We start from the raw sequence: 21,288 nt of genomic DNA on the forward strand, positions 1-21,288 counted from the left end.
AATTTGATTTTCTCAACCTTATCACGAATATCTCTTTTTTACCCAATCAGTGAAGGGAAAAAATATTATAAAAGCAATTTGCTTGGCAATAAAGATTGGCATACGAGAAATAAATAAATATATCAAAATTATATGAAATATATTTATAATTTTACATTTCTTAAAAAATTTCTCATTTTTAATATATCAAATTATCAATAAAACTTTTCTTAAATACTTGGTATTTTATGTATGTTTGTAAAGATCTAGAATTTAAAAGAAAATAAATTTATAATTTAAATGTGACAGCGAATAATAATGTTAAGGTTTACATTTCTTACACAATAAATTGAATTGTCCAATAAGACTATAAGAATATCTCTTCTACGTAGTTCATAAAAGATAAATAATAATTAATGAAAAAAGAATAAATAAGTATTTATGACAACATTCACTAACACTTGAAAGGAGTTCAGGATATTAACTAGTCACAACCTTCTTGCTGATCGGAATCTGGATCTTGGTTCTCTTGATCTGAAATGGTTAATGAAAGAATGATGTACACTACTTCAATAAAAATAACACACTAATCACTTATACGAAAAATCGAATATTGGTAAAAATTAGAAAACAACTAATGGAGCCTTTACTTTAAGTAAATACATTTAACTTTAAAACTTTTTATTTGATATTTACTGTTAAGGTTTTTTTTCCAAAATCAACATATGAAGACAATTAAACAAATTATATTTCAATTTCATGCACAGGATCAACAATCCGTCCTTTTTACCCTACTTACTGGGACCTCTAGGGGGTCCACAGGGATCTCTCTACTCGTGGAGCTAGTATCAAGATTTGACAATTAACCCGGTCATCCTCATATCCCGTCCGATAATGGATACCAAAACACCATCATCTCGATACTTCGTCTGGTATGAAAGTGAACTATATCTCTCAAGATCTTTCCGGTATGGGACTTCTTGGCCCCATCCGACTGAGATAATGTCCACGGTAGGGTTTCTTATGTACCGGGTTCGTCCACCTTTTTCCAGGATGCCCAATAAACTTTCATTTACTTAGATTTTCATCATCTAAACAACCACTAAAGCATACCAACATCTCATTTCATATTCACATATTAATTCGAAAGGCATTTAAACAAGTGATATAGTTTAGCATAACTAAATAATCAAATAATTAGAATACCAAATAAACAATACAAGAGGAACCAAATAGCTAAATAATCAAGGAGATCGTAAAAATCATTAATTCAATTATGCATAGTATAATAGTAAGCAAATATAAGTAGTACAGGAAAATAAATAGGGAATCAGGATAAATGTGAACTAACCGATTCTGACTCCACTAGTGAGCTGTAATATTTTTAGGGTTTTTATAACTTTTCATAAAATACAAAATTATCGATTATTAACCCTCAATTTACTATAACCGAGAATAGAACGAGAGATCCTTACCCGAATTGGCGTTTTGAGACGTCGCACTATCTACTACGCCTGCTAACAAGTCCTGAGTTTCTTGATTTTTCTTATGAAAATCTAAAATACTCATCACGTAACTAAAAATACCTCAAAAATTCTAAATCGATGTCGAAAACCCTTTCTGGACAATTTTAGGGTTCCGACATACCGGTGCCACCGTGATATACTGTCGGCTCTGCTGCCCACGGCAGCGGTTCGCCTCGTCCTGGCCAATTTTAGTTGATTTTGGCAAGTTTTACACGTATCCCTGCGAAAAAACACGTTAGGGGGTCTCGATTGGCTAGAAAATTACAAGAAACCAAACCTACTGTTGGGGTCTCCAGGTGCAGCGGCTCCGCCGGTTCTCCTTCACAGCCGGAGTTTCTTCTTTGGTTAACCTGCACAGAAAAAAACGGTGAACACAATGGTCAGAAAATTGCGTGAAATAGGAAACATAAAAGGGTTCATCAGAAGGATTTTAGGGTATCTGCTGCGGCGGCTCTGCTGGGCTTTGTCTGCAATTTTTGACTCACCCGCCATCCCTTTTACTTCGATAAAGTCACAGGGAGACTCGAAATTGAGTTTCGAGCAAGCATGGTAGAATTTTACCTCTTTTCGCAATCGGCGGTGGCTGCGGTGTGGTGGTGGTCGGGGGTCAGTCTCCTTCTCCAGTGGCTGGTCCTTCTTCTCCGAAGGTGCGGCTAGGGTTAAAGTTCTCCTGCGATACGATGTTTTTATATTTATCGTACGTCGATCTGGGCCGTCCATTCGCATCAACGTAGAGAGATGAGAGTCGTCCGATCATTGTCTTTTTAGAACAATTACATGGGCGAATCTGGGTCATTCATCGCGATTGATCTCATTCGTCCGATCATACCTCAGGAGGGAATGCATATGAGCCGTTAACACGCATGGAATTAAATCTGGGTCATCGGATCACTGGGCATGCGGATCGCCCGCGTGGCCTCCTGCATCGCACCGATGTCAGCGTGTTTTCCCACTCAGCGTGCTCTGATTCACCGTGGCTGCTGACTAGGTCATCCAACGTGGCTGAATTTCCCTTTTGTGCATTTTGACCCTCTTTATTTCTAATTTTTTTTAAAAAAATACCCATCGAACTCAATTTTTCACCATTCTTCTCAAAAATTACTTTCAATTACATTCATAACCCATTTTCTCAAATAATTTAATAAAATAAAATTAAAATAATGTTTTTATTTATTTTTATAAAGACAAAAATTGATTCTATGCTAAATTTCGAGCCCAAGTATTACAACTCTCTCTCCCTTAAGAAAAAATTTGGTCCTTCAAACTTGTCACCCTCTCACTTAGTTAAACAGTTGGGGATGAGCTCTGAAGTCCGATTCTAACTCCCATGTAGCCTTTTTCTGTGTGTGATTATGCCATAAGACCTTGACAAAAGAAATTTTTTTAGTGCGGAGTACTTTGCTTTTTTGATCTACAATAACCATTGGTACCTTCTCATAGGATAGATCCTTTTAGAGTGAAAAAGGCTCATGGGATAAGATGTGTGACGGGTCTCGGTTGTACTTGCATAGCATAGATACATAAAATACATTATGAACCCTGAATAGTTCTGGAGGTAATGTCAGTCTGTAGACAGTCATACCAATCATGTCTAAGATCTCAAATGGCCCAATGAATTGGGGATTTAATTTTCCCATCTTGCCAAACTTATTAATTTTCTTGAAAGGGGTGACCTTAATAAATACTCTATTACCTTTCTCAAATTTCAAATCCCTCCTCCGGGTGTCCGCATAACTCTTCTGTCTACTCTGAGCTATGGATGTTCTTCCTGATATTAACTATCTTGATTGTAGTCTCTTCTACAAGATCTGGACCGAACGATTTCTTATCATCTACCTTTTCCCAACAGATCAGTGACCTGCAAGAATGGTCATACCATGCCTCGTATCGGGCCATGTCGATACTTGTCTGGTAGCTGTTATTGTAGGCGAACTCTATTAAAGATAGGTGATCATCCAAATGGCCCCCAAAGTCCAGAACGCAAGCTCATAGCATATCCTCCAGTGTATGGATCGTCCTCTCTGATTGTCCATCGGTTTGAGGGTGGAATGCGGTACTAAGGGACAGCTTCGTTCCCATGACTTACTAAAAACTATATCAAAACTGAGAAGTGAATCTAGAGTCTTTATTGGATACCACTGTCACTAGAACTCCAAGTAACTTGACTATCTTCTATATATATATTTTTGCTAACTTGTCTAAGGGATCGGTCATTTTGATAGCCAAAAAGTAAGAGGACTTGATGAGGCGGTCGATAATTACCCAGATAACATCATATCCCAAGTGTGCCTTGGGCAACCCCGTCACGAACTCAATTGTGATATGTTTTCACTTCCACTCGAGGATCCATAATGGCTGAAATAACCTGTTGATACTCTACCTTAACCTGTTGATATAGCAAACACTTGGAGACAAAGTCGACTATCTCTCTTTTCATTCCACTTCACCAAAACTGGTGTCACATACTTTGATACATTTTAGTAATTCCGGAATGTATGGTGAACTTTGAGCTATGAGTCTCTGTCATGATGTCCTTTTTTAGTTTATTGTTATCTGGAACACACACCATGTCTTAAAATTTGAGCTATGAGCATCGTCACGATGTCCCTTTTTAGTTCATTGTTATCTAGAACACACACCCTGTCCTGAAACCTAAGCAACCCATCGGTAAAGACTTAAAATTCTGGATTTACTCCCTATTCTGCATCCTTCTTGAGAGTTGTTATGGTGGAATCGGTTAATTGAACTTTATTTATTTTTCGGATTAATTCAGGTTGGACAGTTAGGTGGGCCGAGCATGTAACTCTCTTCAAGTCCTGAAGTTGTATATGTTGTGCGACCTCTATTACCCTGCATTCAGAAACCATTATGTGAGCTGACATACATGTATTTTTTCTGCTGAGCGCATCGGCTACAATGTTGCCATTGACTGGGTGATACAAAATATTATAATCGTAGTCCTTGAGGAGCTCTGTCCAATACCTCTGATGCATGTTGAGATCATTCTAAGTGAATATGTTCTTCAAGCTCTTATGATCAGTATAAATCTCAAAAATCTCTCCATACAAGTAGTGGCGTCAGGTCTTCAAGGCGTAGATAATGGTAGTAAGTTATAAGTCGTGAGTGAGATAATTTTTCTCATGACTCTTCAACTGTCTGTACTCATAGGCTATGAAATTTTCATGCTACATCAAAATGCAACACAACCCTATGTAGGAGGTATCACTATATACTGTATATCCACATGTCCCACTCGATAAAACCAACACAGGTGCAGTAGTCAACCGTTTCTTGAGTTCTATAAAGCTCATTTTGCAATTCTCATTCTATTCAAACTTAATTTCTTCTTTGTTAGGGGGTCAAAGGAGCAGCTAGGATAGAGAATCATTCCAAAAACATACGGTAATATCCTGTCATTCACAGAAAGTTACGAATCTCCTTAATCGATGTCAATTTCTCTCAACCAAGTACTGCCTCAACTTTTTTGGGGTTCATTGATACTCTATCCATTGATATGATGTGCCTTAGAAAGGTAGTCTACTCGAGCCAGAACCCATGCTCAATTTTGCATACAGTTTCTTCTCCTTAAGAACTTGCAAAACCTAAGTGGTGAACGTGTTTCTCTCTGCTATTTGAATATACCAGGATATCATCGATAAACACAATGACGAATTGATCCACGAATTGTCTGAAAATCCTGTCCATCAAATCCATAAAAATGGTTAGTGCATGATAAGTCCAAATTGCATGATCAGGAACTCATAGTATCCGTACATAGTTCTGAACGCTATATTGGGAATGTCCTCTACCCTAATCTTTACCTGATAGTAACCCAAATGCAAGTTTATTTTGGCAAAGATCTGGACACCCTACAACTGATCAAAGATGTCATCAATCCTGAGGAAGGGGTACTTGTTCTTGATCGTGACTCTGTTCAATCATCTATAGTCAATACATAATCTTAACATCTCATCCTCTTTCCTTGCAAATGTGACTCCAGCACCTCAAAGAGACAAACTATGTTGGATGAACCCATTATGGTGCAATTCATTGATCTATTTCCTCATCTCTTCCATCTCAACACGAGTCATGTAGTAATGGGCAACCGAGATAGGGTAGGTGTCAAGCTGAAGATCTATGGTGAACTCAACTTCTTTGTCTACTGAAAATCCAAGAAGTTCATCAGAAAACACATCCGAAAAGTCTCGGTCTACCAAGATCTCTTGAATACAAACTTCTTTCTTAGGTCAGTATACTGTAGAAAAGACAACCGAGTTAAAGCACTATGTAATAAGAAAATTATTACTAAGGAATAGTGTTTTAAATTGTTTATTAACTTGTAAATAACTATTCGTTAAGAGGGTTGAATACAAATTTTTTGTGGAAACAATTTATGGTGGCGGGATACTCTACTAACCAATTTATTCTTAAAATTACATCAAAGTTCCTTGTGTCAATATCTATTAAGTCCATACTCAATTTGCTATCTGCTATGTTTATGAGACAAGATTTGTATATAACCTCTTTTAGTAGTGTCATACTCCTAGGAATAGATACAATAACACATAATTAAGTTTTTTAGGTAATACGTTCAAGTTTGGTGTAAAAGCATGTGAGATAAACAAATATGAAGCACTGATATTAATCAAAATATGTGTAAGGTGATTACAAATAGTGTATGTACCCTATATCACGTTTGGGTTAGCTTCAGCATCCTACTGAGTGAGGTTATAAGCTCTGCCTTGAATAGGAGGTCTGGCCTGATTCTGATTTCGCGAGAACTCTCTTGCATAGTATTGGGCACTTCCACATATGCAGCATGTATTGTTGAGATGATAATAGGGTCGGTCCCCATGATCCTTGTCACAGTGCTGACAAGTCTTACCGCGTCCTGTTACCGGACCCTGAAGAGGAGCCTGAGTCACTGCCCTAGGCCTCTTATTCTACTGAACCGGTATAGTAGGTGTTGGTCTGCGGTGTGAGACCAAGGGTCTGGGATTTTCCACTATTAGAGAAAAGATACGAAGGTTCCTCTCCATTAGTTGTGCCTTGGCCAGAATGGCTGAGTAGGTACTGAGCTAAAATACATATAGTTACTGTCTGATCTCAAGACTGAGGCCCAATTCGAACTTCCTTGTTTTCCTGCCTTCATCCATCATGCTCTCAGGGGAATACTGGCAGAACTCTAGGAACCTTTGGGCATACTCCGACACAGTCATATCACTCTGAACTAAGTGTGCAAACTCTATTTTCTTCAAATGCCAGAAGTGCTCTAGAAGGTACTCTGCATTAAAGATCATCAGGAACTATTCTCAAGTGAGTAGAATGGGCAGGGTGGCCTGTTTGAGCTGCCACCAGCGACCTGGCTCTCTCATGAGCATGTAGGTGGCAAGTACGACTCTCTATCTCAACTAACAAATACTTGACCTCTTCGAAAGAGGATGCCCCTACAAAGTTAGATGTATTTAGTCTTTTGTACCTCTCAATATAATCTGGGTCCATCATGAGTGGAACTAGGTCCCGTGGAAGAAGGACTAAATTGTGTTGTAGAGAGATTGAGCGGTCTTATGGCTGTGCCAGATGATACAGTGGGGGTACTAGATTATATTGTGGCGGTGCCGGATGATACGGTAGAGGAGCTAGGTTGTACTGGGGTGGCTCTGGATATTCTCGCTGCAAGGGTGGCTCAAATTATGGCAGCGAGGGAAGGTCAGGTTGTTCCCTCCTTTCTTCTTGGGTCTGCTGGGTAGAGATGAGTCTCTCCAACATCTCAAAGAGTTAGTCAATATCTTCTCGAAGCGAACCATCCCGGACTGCTCGGTTTAGTGGGGGTCTTTATCTCCTCATACCCTTGTACCTACATTTCACAAGAAATGATTGAGTGATAGTTTGTATTTAGTATTTTTAGGTCTTTGTATAAGGAATGGTTCCGAGGAATGCGGCTCTAATACTAACTGTAAAAGCTAAAAACTTAAATAAAAATGAATTTATAATTTAAATACGGAAGTAAATAATAAAGTTAGGGTTTACATTCCTTAAATAATAATTTAGATTTCTCAATAGGACTACAGAATGTCTCTTTTAAAAGACAAACAGTAATTAAAAAAAACGTGAATAAATAAGTATTTTAGGACAACATTCACTAGCACTTGAAGGGAGTATGAGAGGTGAACTACTCACAACTCTTTTGCTGATTGGGATATGGATCTTGCTCTTCTTGATCTAAAATGGTTAATAAAAGGGTGAGCTACACTAGCCTAATAAGAATATAACACTAATAACAAATACGAAAAAACTGAAAGTTGATAAAAATCATAAAATAACTAATGGAGCCCTTACTTTATGTAAGTACATTTAATTTTAAAATTTTTTATTTGATAGTTACTTTTATGATTTTTCTAAAATCAACCTATGAAGACAAATAACTAAATGACATTTTAATTTTATTCATGGGATCACAATTCTTCATTTTTAACCTATTTACTGGGACTCCTGGGGGTCAATAGGGATATCCCTTCACTCGTGGATCTAGGATCAAGAATTGACAATTAATTTGGTCGTCCCCATACCTCGTCCAATAATAGGCACCAAAAACACCATCACCTCGATACCCCGTCTGGTATAATGGTGAAGAAAATCTCTTAAAACCCTTACAATTTGGGACCTCTCAGCCCTGTCTGACTGAGATAATGTCCACGGTAGGGTTCTCTATGTACCGAGTCCATCCACCCTTTCTCAGGATGCCCAGTAAGCTTTAGTTTATTTTAATTCTCCAAACAGCCACAAAAGTAGACCAACGTCTCATGTTATATTTACTGATCAATTTAAACGGTATTTAAGCAAGCGATTTAATTTATCATAATTAATAACCGAGTAACCAGATAACCAGATAAATCATGCTGGAATGGACCAAATAACCCAGATAATCGAGAAGAGTATAAAAACTATCAATGTAAATATGCACAGTATAATAGTAAGTAGTTTAAGCAGTATAGGAAAATAAACAAGAAATCAGGACAAATGTGAACTAACCGGTTCCAGCTCCACTAGTGACCTGTAATATTTTTAGAATTTTTCTAATTTTTTATAAAAAATATAATTATTGATTATTAATCTTTAATTTACCGTAACCGAGAATAGGATGAGTGATCCTTATCCGGATCAGTGTTTCGAAATGTCGAACTGTCTATTACGCCTCCTAACGGTTTCTGAGTTTCTTGAATTTTTTCTGCGGGAACCCAAAATACTTGTCACATACATAAAAATACTCAAAAAATCCAAAATCGGTGTTGAAAACTCTTTCCAAACAATTTTAGGTTTCTGGCACGACAATGTCGCCGTGCTCCAACGCTGGCTCCGCTGCCCACGGCAGCGGTTCACCTTGGCTTGGCAGATTTTTGCCAGTTTTGACCGATTTTGGCAAGTTTTACACGTATTCCTGCAAAAAAGTACATTAAGAAGCCTTAGTTGGCTAGAAAAATTGAAAAATTGAACCTACTGGCGGGGGATCCCCGGGTGCGGTGGCTCCACCAGTTCTCCTTCGCAGGTGGGGATTCTTCTCTAGCTAACCTGTATATAATGGAATGGCGAACACAATGGTCAAAGGATCGCGTGAAACGGAAAACGGAAAACGGGAAGGGGCTCATCAGAGGAATTTTAGAGTTTTAGCTGCAGCGGCTCTGCCCGTAATTTTCGGCTCACCTGCCGTCCCTTTTGCTCCAATATGGCACAGAGAGGCTCAGAATTGAATTCCGAACGGGTATGGAGAAATTTTACATTTTTTGACAATTAGTGGTTGTTCCGGTGCGGTGGCGGTCCGAAGTCGACCTTTTTCTAAAGCGTCTGGCTCTTCTTCTCCGAAAGTGGCTAGCGGCTAGGGTTTGGGTTCTCCTGCGAATAGGATTGTAAATACTCATCTCCTCTTCAATCTGTGTCGTTTGTTTACGTTGATGTGGAGCGATGAGAATTGTTCAATCGTTTTTCGTTTAGGCTTATGGCGTGGCCGAATCTCGTTCATTCATCGCATTTGATCTCGTCCATCCGATCAAGCTTCAAAGGGGAATGCATCTAGAGCATCCACATGTGTGGGATCAATCCTAGACTGTCGGATTGCTAGGCACGCAGATCGCCCGCATAGCCCCCCACGTGGCATCGACGTCAGCATGCCCTGGTTCACCGTGGTTGCTGATTGGGCTATCCCATGTTGCCGAATTTCTTTTATTTGTAGATCGCCCGCGTAGCCCCCCATGTGGCATCGACGTCAGCGTGCCCTGGTTCACCGTGGTTGCTGATTGGGCTGTTCCATGTTGCCGAATTTCTTTTATTTGTATTTTGACCATTGTTTTCAATTTTTCTTTTAAAAACACCCCATGAATTCAAAATTTCACCACTTTTCTCCAAAATTGTCTTTAATTTTCGTCTTTAATTTATTTTTCTCAAAAATTCAATAAAAACTTAAATATAATAAATTAAATAATTATTTTATAAATAAATTAATTAGAAAAATTATCTTGAACCGATTTTCGAGTCCGAGTATTACAACTACAAAAAATAAATTGATTTTTTTATAAGTTAGGCATTTTTTTACTACTAACATTTTGTTTCATTTGCAAATAAAGTGAATAGGAAATTAATTGTTAAAAAAAACTGATTTTTTTATTAAAAAAAACATAAAATTAAAATTTCATTTTCTCAGTCTTATCACAAATCTCTCTTTTTTAACCAATTGGTGAATGGTAAAAATATTAGAAAAGCAATTTGCTTGGCAGTCAAGATTCGCATACGAGAAAGAAATAAATATATCAAAATTATATGAAATATATTTATAGTTTTACATTTCTTAATTAAAAAATATTGGATTTTTCTTAGAAATAATATTAAATATTTTTTTTTACTTAATATATCAAATTATCAATTATTTTTTTGCTAAGTTTTTAATATTTTATTAACAAGTTATGTTATTATTAATTATGATATTGTTCTTATATATTTACCATGTAATTGATAAAATATATAAATATAACTTAAATTTTCTTTAATTAATTTTTTCATCTCTTTTCGTAAATGTAAATTAAAAAAAATTAAAAAAATAATTTGATTATTATATTATTAATTTTATTTTCAAATTAGTTTGTCTTAATTTTTTTATTAAAATAGTCTCTGTATGTAACATTCCAAAGATCCAATTGTGAACCCTAGGGGTAGTTTTGTAAAAATTCAGTAGAAACAATTTTTTTAAATATTGCAAAATATTGAGAGAAAGGATCTAATCGCAAAGGTTTTGGAAGAAGAGGGGCAATAGGGAAATAAAGTAAGGGTTAGTTGGTAAAGATTTTAAAAAAAGAAGGAAAATCTAGGAATTTAGAAAGAAACAAGGGAGCCAACAGTCCAAATTTGTTCTTGACATCAAACGGTTCCGAAAACCCCTATAAAAGCTTTCTCTTCTCAACCATTTGAAGGAGAAAAGAGAGGAAACCCTAGCCGCAATAGAGAGCAGTAGAGGAAGAGAGAGGAGAGGAAGAAGAACTCGAATTGTTGGTGGTTGATCAAAGAAAGAAAAGGAAATTGTCATTTCCAATGCCAACCAAAGGGCGAACGACGAGAGACTCACCGACGCACCATAGCCACCACTCGGGAATAAAGAGGTAAGGTCAATTTGCTCTTGAAAACCTAGATTCATAATAAATGTGAATAAATGTCTTATATTGTGAAATGTGGTGTTTGTGAGATTCATGTTGTATATTGCGTAAAAACTAATTTGATGAGGTGAAATATTATGCGAATTAAATATTGAAGTAAGATAGAGCAGATGATGGGCGGTGGATAAATATTGGTCGTAATTGTGAAGGTTGGGAAGAAAAATATGCGGACTGAATAGAAATACTGGGGGTTTATGTGACATTCCCAATTTCTTAGTAGGAAATAAGGGGGTCAACTTGAATCAACACAAATCGTACACCTAGTATTTCGTATGTTTTCTCGAATTTACTAAATTTTCATATCATCTATAATGTTCCCAATCTCTATATAGAACAAGGGATCAACCCATATCAAAGCATTCTACAAAATTCCATCATGCATATTTATCTTTATTCACAAAATGTCATTTTTCTTAAATTTCAAAATTTATTCATAAGCTCATAGGAAATTAAGAAATACATCAAAATGAATAAAAGTAATCTTTAACATGCGTAAATTAGTCTTAACTCTAACTAGTGATCATTAGCAATTTTCATGTTTTAAGTGTCCGGTTCCTGCGTGATCTGAATCTGGTTTGGAGGTTGATTTTTCTATTCTGTAAAAAAAATATAAATGAGGCGAGTTCGCAACTCTATAAGAATTATTTACTACTTTTCTCTATATCGTAACCAATATGGTTCCTACCCTTTCCAGTTCTTTAACATGAGCTATATAGTGTTCATTTCTATATAATTCAGATTCAAGTATTCTAACTTGAACATAGTAACATACATTCAGCAAACATATAGTATTATCTTCTTGTCACACTTTAGATTTTTATCTCCGATATTTTCAACAGTATTCTCGATGTGTCATACTGTTCACATTCATTACCAAGAAAGAATAATAAATCAGTAATTCCTCAAACACGTAGACAAAAATCACAAGTACACATCAGCACATATCATTCAATACCACCACTAGTAGGGGCTCACACTCCACCAACACGATCATACACACACTCTGCCTCGATGTGGATTTAATATTACACAATATTGTACACACTCTTGAATAGTCACCTCTAGACCAAAGTGGCCACTCACACTCACATATTTAAAAAGCACAATAACAACAGTCACAATTATACCATTTCTAGTACAAAGGGACTTAAAACATGTACTAGCACTCATACCATTTACCATAACTCATATGATGCATATTACCACCAACCATTAGTTCGTCACATATATAAGGAGTACCCAACTCAATCCGACTATCATTTCGGCCATCCACACACCCCTCCCTCAATGATAACTTGTTGAACGGTATATACATCGGCTTTATAATTCGTAATATATTTCAAAAAAAATCACAGCCCCTTTTTCTTCTACTCTTCCTCTTTAACCATATTCTATTATCATTTATTCTGCTCTTTAATCACAAATATACTTCCCTATTCCTTTTTTATTCTGTTTCTCTTGTTGTAACTAAATTGTTTCACTTATGATGTCCAACTTCCCTCCCATAATGACAAACCTCCATTTCTGCAATTACCCCCTCTGTATACACCAGTATATATATATATTCTATTATTCTCCTTTGTCTCTAATTTTTATTTCTGTTGTAGAATTTTCAGGACCTTGTACGTATTCTGTAACACCCTGCCTATCACTATGTTAAAATGAATTAAAAACTCTATTTATTCGGATCTTTGGCCGCCTTAAACTTAATTAATTTACGTTGTTTAATATTTCTCATGATTCATGATTTTAATTTATTTTTATAGATTTTTATTTAAATTTTAATTTATTATCTTATGTATTTTAAAATTATTCTATTTTGTTTAAATTAAAAAGAAAATTTAGAAAAAAAATTGAAAAATGGCGAAACGAGAGAGAACTTGCTCGCAGGAAAAATCCTGCGAGAAGGAAGTTTGCACGCGCGGGTGTTGGGCACTGTGCAAGTGCATTTGCTCATATAGTGGCCACAAAGCGTACACACAGCGCACACGTCCCGTCCGCACGCACGCATGCACGGGACGTTCATGCAGCGTGCACGTCCCATCTGCGTGCACGGCACGAGGTTAGAACCTGCGCGTGCATCCTATCGCGCGCAGGTGGGCCATCTGTGCGTCACTTCGCACACGGACTGACAACGCAAACTGTGCGAGCACTGTCTGCGTAGGATGCCTGCGCGGACAGGCCTTGTGCATCTAAGGCTTGCACGCACGGCAACAGGCCTGTGCGTCTGCAGCGCGCCCGCTGGGCACTGCCACCTCAGGTAGTGCGTTGCCGCTGCCTTGGGCAGTGCACCGCCGCCGCCGGTGGAGGAAATCTTCTTCCCTCGTTTTCGTGCCAATAATCTTTTTCTCCTCTCTCTTCATCAGATTTTTCCATTTGGCGCGAATCCAATGCTTTCAAACTTCTATAAATTGCCCTTCTCCTTCCTTTCCTCTCTACACTTCCATTTCTTCCATTTTTCAAAGGTTTAAAGAGAGAGAGAGAGAGATAGTAAATTGTAAGAGAAGAAGCAAAAGAAAGGAAAATGGTGAAGAAGAAAATATCGAGATTTGGGTAAGGAGTCTAGTATTGCTTTTGACGTCTTAAGGACTATTGTTAGATAAGTAAACTTAATATGATTGTTATTTTGTCTGTTTTGTATGCCTCCGTGTTCAAATGAGTTGAATTATTCTAATTTTCAAGTATGTTGTGTGAATTAGTGACACTTGATGAATTTGTATGTAATATATGTAATATGTAGCCGTAATAGTAAAAGTAAAAAGAAAAAAAATGAGAAAAGTGGAATGAAGCTTGTATGGTCCGAAGCATATATGTATTGACATGCATATTACATCAAGTGTCTCGTTAAGTTTTTTATCTTTGAGGGATATCTGTTCCCCTTTCTCTTTGGGGTATCTGTTTCTCCCTCCCCTATCTTATCTATAAAGACATAAGAGAACCGCTCCCAGTGGATAATGGTGTGCTCTCTAACGATAGTGGTATCGCACTATCTGTAGGAGTCACCTATGGTTAAGTAATCTCGTGACTATAAATATCTGTTAGGGTCATTATGATTGGGACGGCCGTGGTCATAGATCGCACTATGGTTTGGCCAGCAGGAAGTAGGCCTGAGCAAATTGTCGTATCTGTATCTGATCTGGTCATTCTGCTTGGGTAGTTAGAAATCTGTATCTGCTCTCAGAGATGGAAGTTTGTAACGATTTCGTAAAACACACGAAAAATCTGTGCATACCATAATTTATTTGATTTTCTCTATTATTTAGCATGATATATATATTTAATTTTCTGAGCTAACATACTATTTTCATATTCAAATAAGTAGTTTTCATAATGATGAGTTAGGTGAACGAGGAAGCTAAATGGTAACATAAAATAATAAACTTTTGAAATCTCACGATGTTAATTTAATATTATTTTTCTTACTGAGCATATGGAACTCACTCTTTTCATTCCCCCCAGATGAGGAATAAAATGATGAACTGCAAATAGACCTACCCTTGGAAGTCTATGAGGATCTCGTGGATCCATAAGTCTGAGTGCATGACTGTTCTCGCACTCTTATGAATTCCAGTAGCATAGTGAAAGAAGTGGCCCTTATGTTTTATATTTTGTACCCACTTCTGGTCTCAACGATGTATGTATTTAGAACATTATATATATATTTCTAAGGGATTTGTTAAGATTTAATTTTGCTGCATAAATATTATCATACACTCATTATTCTAAATCTGTATTTGATACTCATTTGTCTTAATTGATGCATGCGGATTTATGTGGACCAATGAATACCGACTCATTTGGTGGGAGTCGGTATTTTTTATTGTTGATTGATGATTACAGCCGTATGAATTAGGTTTACTTTCTTAGATCTAAGTCTGAAGCTCTTGTTAGTTTCATAAAATTTAAGGCCTTGGTAGAAAATCATATTGGCAGTCGCATCAAGTGTCTTCATACTGACAGAGGAGGTGAGTTTATTTCTACTGAATTTAATATTTTTTGTGAAGAATGTGACATTCGCAGACAGCTTACTGCACCATATACATCATAGCAAAATGGTGTTGTTGAACAGAAGAATCGAACTGTGGTGAACATGGCTAGAAGTTTGTTAAAAGCCAAAGGTCTCTCAAATTCCTTTTGGGTTGAAGTAGTTATAGCAATAGTATATATTTTGAATATCTCTCCAACAAGGGTTGTTATGAACAAAACTCCATATGAAGCATGGAATGGAAGGAAACCACATGTAAGTCACTTAAAATTTTTTGGTTGGATAGCCTATGCTTTAATTAATTCTCAAATTTGCTGTAAACTTGATGAGAAAACTACAAAATATATTTTTGTTGGTTATAGCTCTCAATCAAAAGCATATAGGCTATACAACCATTTAAGTGGCAAAATTATTATTAGCAGAAATGTAGTCTTTAATGAGGAAGTAGAATGGGATTGGGGAAGTGTTCAAAAACATGATCAAATGCCAATTGTAGAAGATATTGTTGTTGATTCTTCATCTTCAAATTCAGCAAGTTCATCTCCCACAGTCAACTCAAATTCTTCAAGTCCAGTCAGCTCAATTTCCTTAAGTCCAGTCAACTCTAACTCCTCCTCATCAAGTGAAACTCCTCCAAGGAAATTCAGGTCCTTGAGGGAAATTTATGCATCTGTTTCTTTTATTTTGTGTGTTTTAGATCCAGAATTTTATGATGAAGCTGCACAAGTACAAGAATGGTGCAATGCTATGAATGAAGAGATTGCTGCAATCCAAAAAAATCAGACCTGGGAATTGGTTGATTTACCTAAAGGAAAACACGTTATCGGACTTAAATGGGTGTTTAAAACTAAGTACCAAGTGGATGGAAGTATATAAAAGCAAAAAGCTCGACTTGTAGAAAAGGGATATGCTCAGCAACAAGGCGTTGATTTTGAAGAAATATTCTCACCGGTTGCTCACTTTGAAACAATAAGGGTATTGCTTGCTTTAGCTGCTCATTTATCTCTTCCTATTTTTTAGTTTGATGTGAAATCTGCTTTTTTAAATGAAAACTTGAAAGTAGAAGTTTATGTTTCTCAACCTGAAGGCTTTGTTGTAGCCAGCTATGAAAATAAAGTCTTTAATCTAAAGAAAGCATTGTATTGGCTTAAGCAAGCTCTGCGAGCATGGTATAATAAGATTGACAACTATTTTCGTGAAAATGAGTTTGAAAGAAGTGATAATGAGCCCATTTTATATTCAAAGAAAGAAGAAAAAGCTGATTTTCTTGTTATATGTCTCTATGTTGATGACATGATTTATTTCGGGTCAAGTGAATGTCTTTTTGTTGATTTTAAGTCCTCTATGATGCAAAAATTTGAAATGACATATTTGAACGTGTTGCAATATTTTCTTGGCCTTGAGATGAAACAGGAAGTAGATGGAATTTTTATTATGCAGCAAAAGTATGCAATTAATCTACTCAACAGGTTCAACATGGTGAGCTGAAACAAAACTTTTGCTCCAATGAATTCAAATGAAAAATAGTAAGTTGAAGATGACACAGGAAAGGCTAATGTAACCTATTTTCAAAAATAGGTTAAGCAAGCTCTGCGAGTATGGTATAGTAAGATTGACAACTATTTTCGTGAAAATGAGTTTGAAAGAAGTGATAATGAGCCCACTTTATATTCAAAGAAAGAAGAAAAAGCTGATTTTCTTGTTATATGTCTCTATGTTGATGACATGATTTATTTCAGGTCAAGTGAATGTCTTTTTGTTGATTTTATGTCCTCTATGATGCAAAAATTTGAAATGACATATTTGAGCGTGTTGCAATATTTTCTTGGGCTTGAGATGAAATAGAGAGTAGATGGAATTTTTATTATGCAGCAAAAGTATGCAATTAATCTATTCAATAGGTTCAACATGGTGAGCTGCAACAAAACTTCTGCTCCAATGAATTCAAATGAAAAATAGCAACCTGAAGATGACACAGGAAAGGCTAATGTAACCTATTTTCAAAAATTGACAGGTGGGTTAAATTATTTGACACACACTCAATCCGACATTGCATTTTTTGTTAGTATTTTGTCCAGGTTTATGCACAATCCAACAAAATATCACCTTGGAGCAGCTAAAAGAATCCTGTGATATGTTGCTGGAACTGCTAACTTTGGAATTCGGTACTCTAAAATATCAGATTTTAAATTATTTTATTATACCGATAGTGATTGGGCAGGTTCTTTGGATGATATAAGAAGTACATCAGGCTATAGTTTTAGCCTAGGTTCTGGAGCTATCTCTTGGAGCTCAAAAAAGCAGGATACTGCGGCATTATCATCTTCAGAGGTTGAATACATTGCTGCAACATCATCAGCTTGTCAAGCAGTATGGCTTAGAAGAATTCTTGTTGATTTGGGCCAAGAACAACTAGCAGCAACTACCATTTCTTTTTAACAATAAAGGTACGATTGCAATGACAAAAAATCCAGTTTTCCATGGCATAACGAAGCATATAGAAACGTGGCATCATTTCATTCGGAGACTGGTAACAAATGGAGAAATAGTACTGGAATTTTATGGTACAAATGATCAAGTTGCTCACTTATTTATAAAGTCTTTACCTCAGCTCAAACATGACTATTTTCGACGATAATTAGGCATATGTGATTTTGAATTAAGGGGTCATGTAGAAAATGATTAAAAATCAATTACTAAAAGTGAATGAAGATCAGACTCCTTTCTCATCTTAATTTATACTCTTAATAGTCTTCTACTTTATTTTTAAGCCAACAATAATAAGAGTTACCATTCCAGCACCGGTATGACCTCGTATGAAGCTTTGTATGGAAGACCTTGTCGTTCTCCTACTTGCTAGGGTAAAGTCGGGAACTAGTGCTACTTAGGACTAAACTTAATTCAAGAGACCATAGAGAAGGTCGCAATCATCTGTAAGAATTTAATAATTTCCAAAGTCACCAAAAGAGCTACACTGATAATCATAAGCGACCCTTAGAGTTTGTAGTGGGAGATCAAGTCTTCCTAAAAGTCTACCCTACAAAGGCAAGATGCAGTTTAGAACTAGAGGGAAGTTGAGCCTTCGTTATGTGGGACATTTTTCGATCATCGAGCATATTGAACCTGTTGCTTACTACTTCACTCTATCCTAGGAGTTCGCGGGTTTGTATGATGTCTTTCATGTCTCGATACTCAAGAGGTACCACCCTGATCCTTATCATGTTATTCCTCATGATGAGGTATAGGTACATGCTGATATGACCTATAAAGAGGTTACTATGAAAATTCTTGGGTGCATTGATAAGGTCTTACATAACAAGACGATTCCCATGGTGAAAGTACATTAGCAGCATCACACTACGGAAGAAGCAACGTGGGAGTTGGAGGATAAAATGAGGAAAATTATCCAAACTTATTCGAGACAAATTTAGGGATCAAGTCTTTTTAAGTGGGAGGGATGTAACACCCTGTCCATCACTGTGCTAAAATGATTTGAAAACCCTATTTATTTGGATATATGACCGTCTTATACTTAATTAATTTACGTTGTTCAATATTTTTCGTGATTCGTAATTTTGATTTATTTTTATTAATTTTTATTTTATTATTTTATATATTTTAAAATTATTCTATTTTGTTTTAAATTAAAAAGAAAATTTAGAAAAAAATCATAAAATGGCAAAACAGGAAAAAACCTGCTCGTGGAAAAAATCTCGCAAAAAGTCAGTTTGCCCATGTGGGTGCTGGGCACTGTGCGCGTGAGCTTGCATGCACAATGGTCGCAGGGTATGCACACAGCACGCACGTCCCATCCGCATGCTAGCGTGTACGTCCCCTCTGTGCGCATAGCACGCACGTCCCATCAGCATGCACGACACGGGGCAGAACCTGCGCGCATGTCCTCTCGTGCGCAGGCGGGCCGTCCACACACCACTTTGTGCACGGACTGCTGCCACACACTGTGCCCGTGCCATCCTGGCAATAGGCTTGCGTGGACAGGCCCTATGTGCCTGAGACCTGCACGCGTGGCGCCTTGTGCGCCTAAGCCCTGCACGCACGGCAGCAGGCCTACAGCGTGCCGACTGGGCACTGCCACCTCGGGTAGTGCACCGCCGCTGATGGAAGAAGTCTTCCTCCTTCGTTTTTCATGCCAAGAATATTTTTCTCCTCTCTCTTTACTGGATTTTGCCACTTGGTGCGAATCCAATGGTTCCGAAATTCTATAAATTATCCTTCCCCTTCCCTTCCTCTCCACACTTCCATTTCTTTTATTTTTAAAGATTTAGATATATATATATATATATATAGTAAATTAGTGAGAGAAGAAGAGAAAGAAATGAAAACAATGAAGAAGAAAATATCGAGGTTTCGGTAAGGAATTTAGTATTATTTTCAACGTCTTAAAAAATATTTTTAAATAAGTAAAGTTAATATGATTGTTATTCTCCCTGTTTTGTATGCCTCTGTGTTCAAATTAATCGAATTGTTCTGATTTTCAAGCATGCTGTGTGAATTACTAACACTTGATGAATTTGCATGTAATATATATAGTATATAACCCTAACAGTAAAAAAAAAAAAAGAAAAAAAAAGAAAAAGTAAAATTAAACATGCATGATCCAAAGCGTATCTGTATTGATATTCATATTGTATCAAGTGTCTTGTTAGACTTTTTATCTCTGAAGAGTATCTGTTTCTCTATTATTTGGCATGATCTATATATATTTGATTTTCTGAACTAACGTACCATTTTCGTATTTAAATAAATGATTTTCATAATGATGAGTTAAGTAAACGAGGAAGCTAAACAGTAAGATAAAATAATAAACTTTTGAAATCTTACGATATTAATTTAATACTGTTTTCTATACTGAGTATATATAACTCACTCTTTCCATCCTCCCCTCCCCCTTCCCTCCCCCCTCCCCCCCCACCACCCACGATGAGGAAGAAAATGAGGAACTACAAACAGACCTACCCTTGAAAGCCTCTGAGGATCCCGTGGATCTACAAGTCTAAGTGCATGACTCTTCCCGCACTCTAATGAATTCCAGTAGCATAGTAAAAGAAGTGTTTTGTAGTCACTTCTGCCCTCAGTGATATATGTATTTAGAACATTATATATATATTTATAAGGAATTTGTTAAGATTTGATTCTACTGCATAAATATTATCATGTACTCGTTATTATGAATCTGTATCTAACACCATTTGTCTTAATTGACACCCAGGATGTCACAAATCCCAAAACCCTTATTGTGGTTTTCTCTACAACTGTATTTATCTAATCTTTATTGAGATTTTTTTCCAAAACTTCTAACCGGTGCCCAGATTCTCTTATTCTATTCTCTTAAATTTCTACCCCATTTTGCAGGTTATTTCTACCCTTCCCAAACTAATATAAACTCAGTTATTTTTTTTGTCGTTATATTTTGTTATGACTTAAGCACTACGATTTACCAGAATCCTTTTCTAGGTTATTTGTCTGTTTTTTTTTTCCAATGTAAAAGTTTAATAGACATTCTTAAATTTTGGGTACAACATCCAGAATGCTGAGGGCGTTCTCTCCTTAACTCCTATGAGTTTCTTAATTTCCTGCAAATTACTTAAATGGAGACCAAGAGCCCATTTCTCAAAATTTGCTCCACCAACGACTGAGCACCGTAAACTACTACGGTTTCACCTCTAATTCTCTACCTCCCATCCTAATTTACTACTCATCCGGTGTTCACTCTCCTAGTCCATCAATCTCCTAAGTTCTACTGTAAGTGCTGATATGCCCCAATGTAAACCGACTCTGATTATAGAAGATCATGGTTTATGACACTGATATCAGTGCATTGAGAGATGACAGAAGACATTAAATTAGATTTCCTACTCACTCTGGATCGAAATGGAAATAATCATTTAAGAACTTTAAATTTCTAAGTGTGCTAATTACTGAGATAGATTAAGGAGGCAAATAATCCTTACCTCTTTGGCATAGAGTGATACAAATGAATCAAGGTACAATCGTCTCTGTCCCCTAAGCTAGACTCACAGCTCGTTGCGACCGCTTTTTATGTGCCATATCAATTTTCGGTCTTTGGACTTCTGCTGCC

At 36.6% G+C, this 21,288-nt stretch overlaps 1 long non-coding RNA gene across 4 annotated transcripts; it reads left to right on the forward strand.

The window, feature by feature from the left end:
• The first annotated feature begins 10,935 nt into the window (after positions 1–10,935).
• LOC110813090 (uncharacterized) lies at positions 10,936–19,791 on the forward strand. Of its 4 annotated transcripts, none has more exons than XR_015814166.1 (4): positions 10,936–11,149; positions 14,663–16,163; positions 16,602–17,202; positions 17,399–19,791. It is a non-coding gene; the product is annotated as an uncharacterized LOC110813090 (long non-coding RNA). The 4 variants fall into 4 exon arrangements; XR_015814167.1 differs by having other exon boundaries at positions 17,410–19,791; XR_002539427.2 differs by having other exon boundaries at positions 10,938–11,149; positions 16,602–19,791.
• Positions 19,792–21,288: the final 1,497 nt, after the last annotated feature.

This window comes from Carica papaya, chromosome 8, assembly GCF_054855325.1.
Source record: "Carica papaya isolate Zhongbai chromosome 8, ASM5485532v1, whole genome shotgun sequence".
Lineage (NCBI taxonomy): Eukaryota > Viridiplantae > Streptophyta > Magnoliopsida > Brassicales > Caricaceae > Carica > Carica papaya.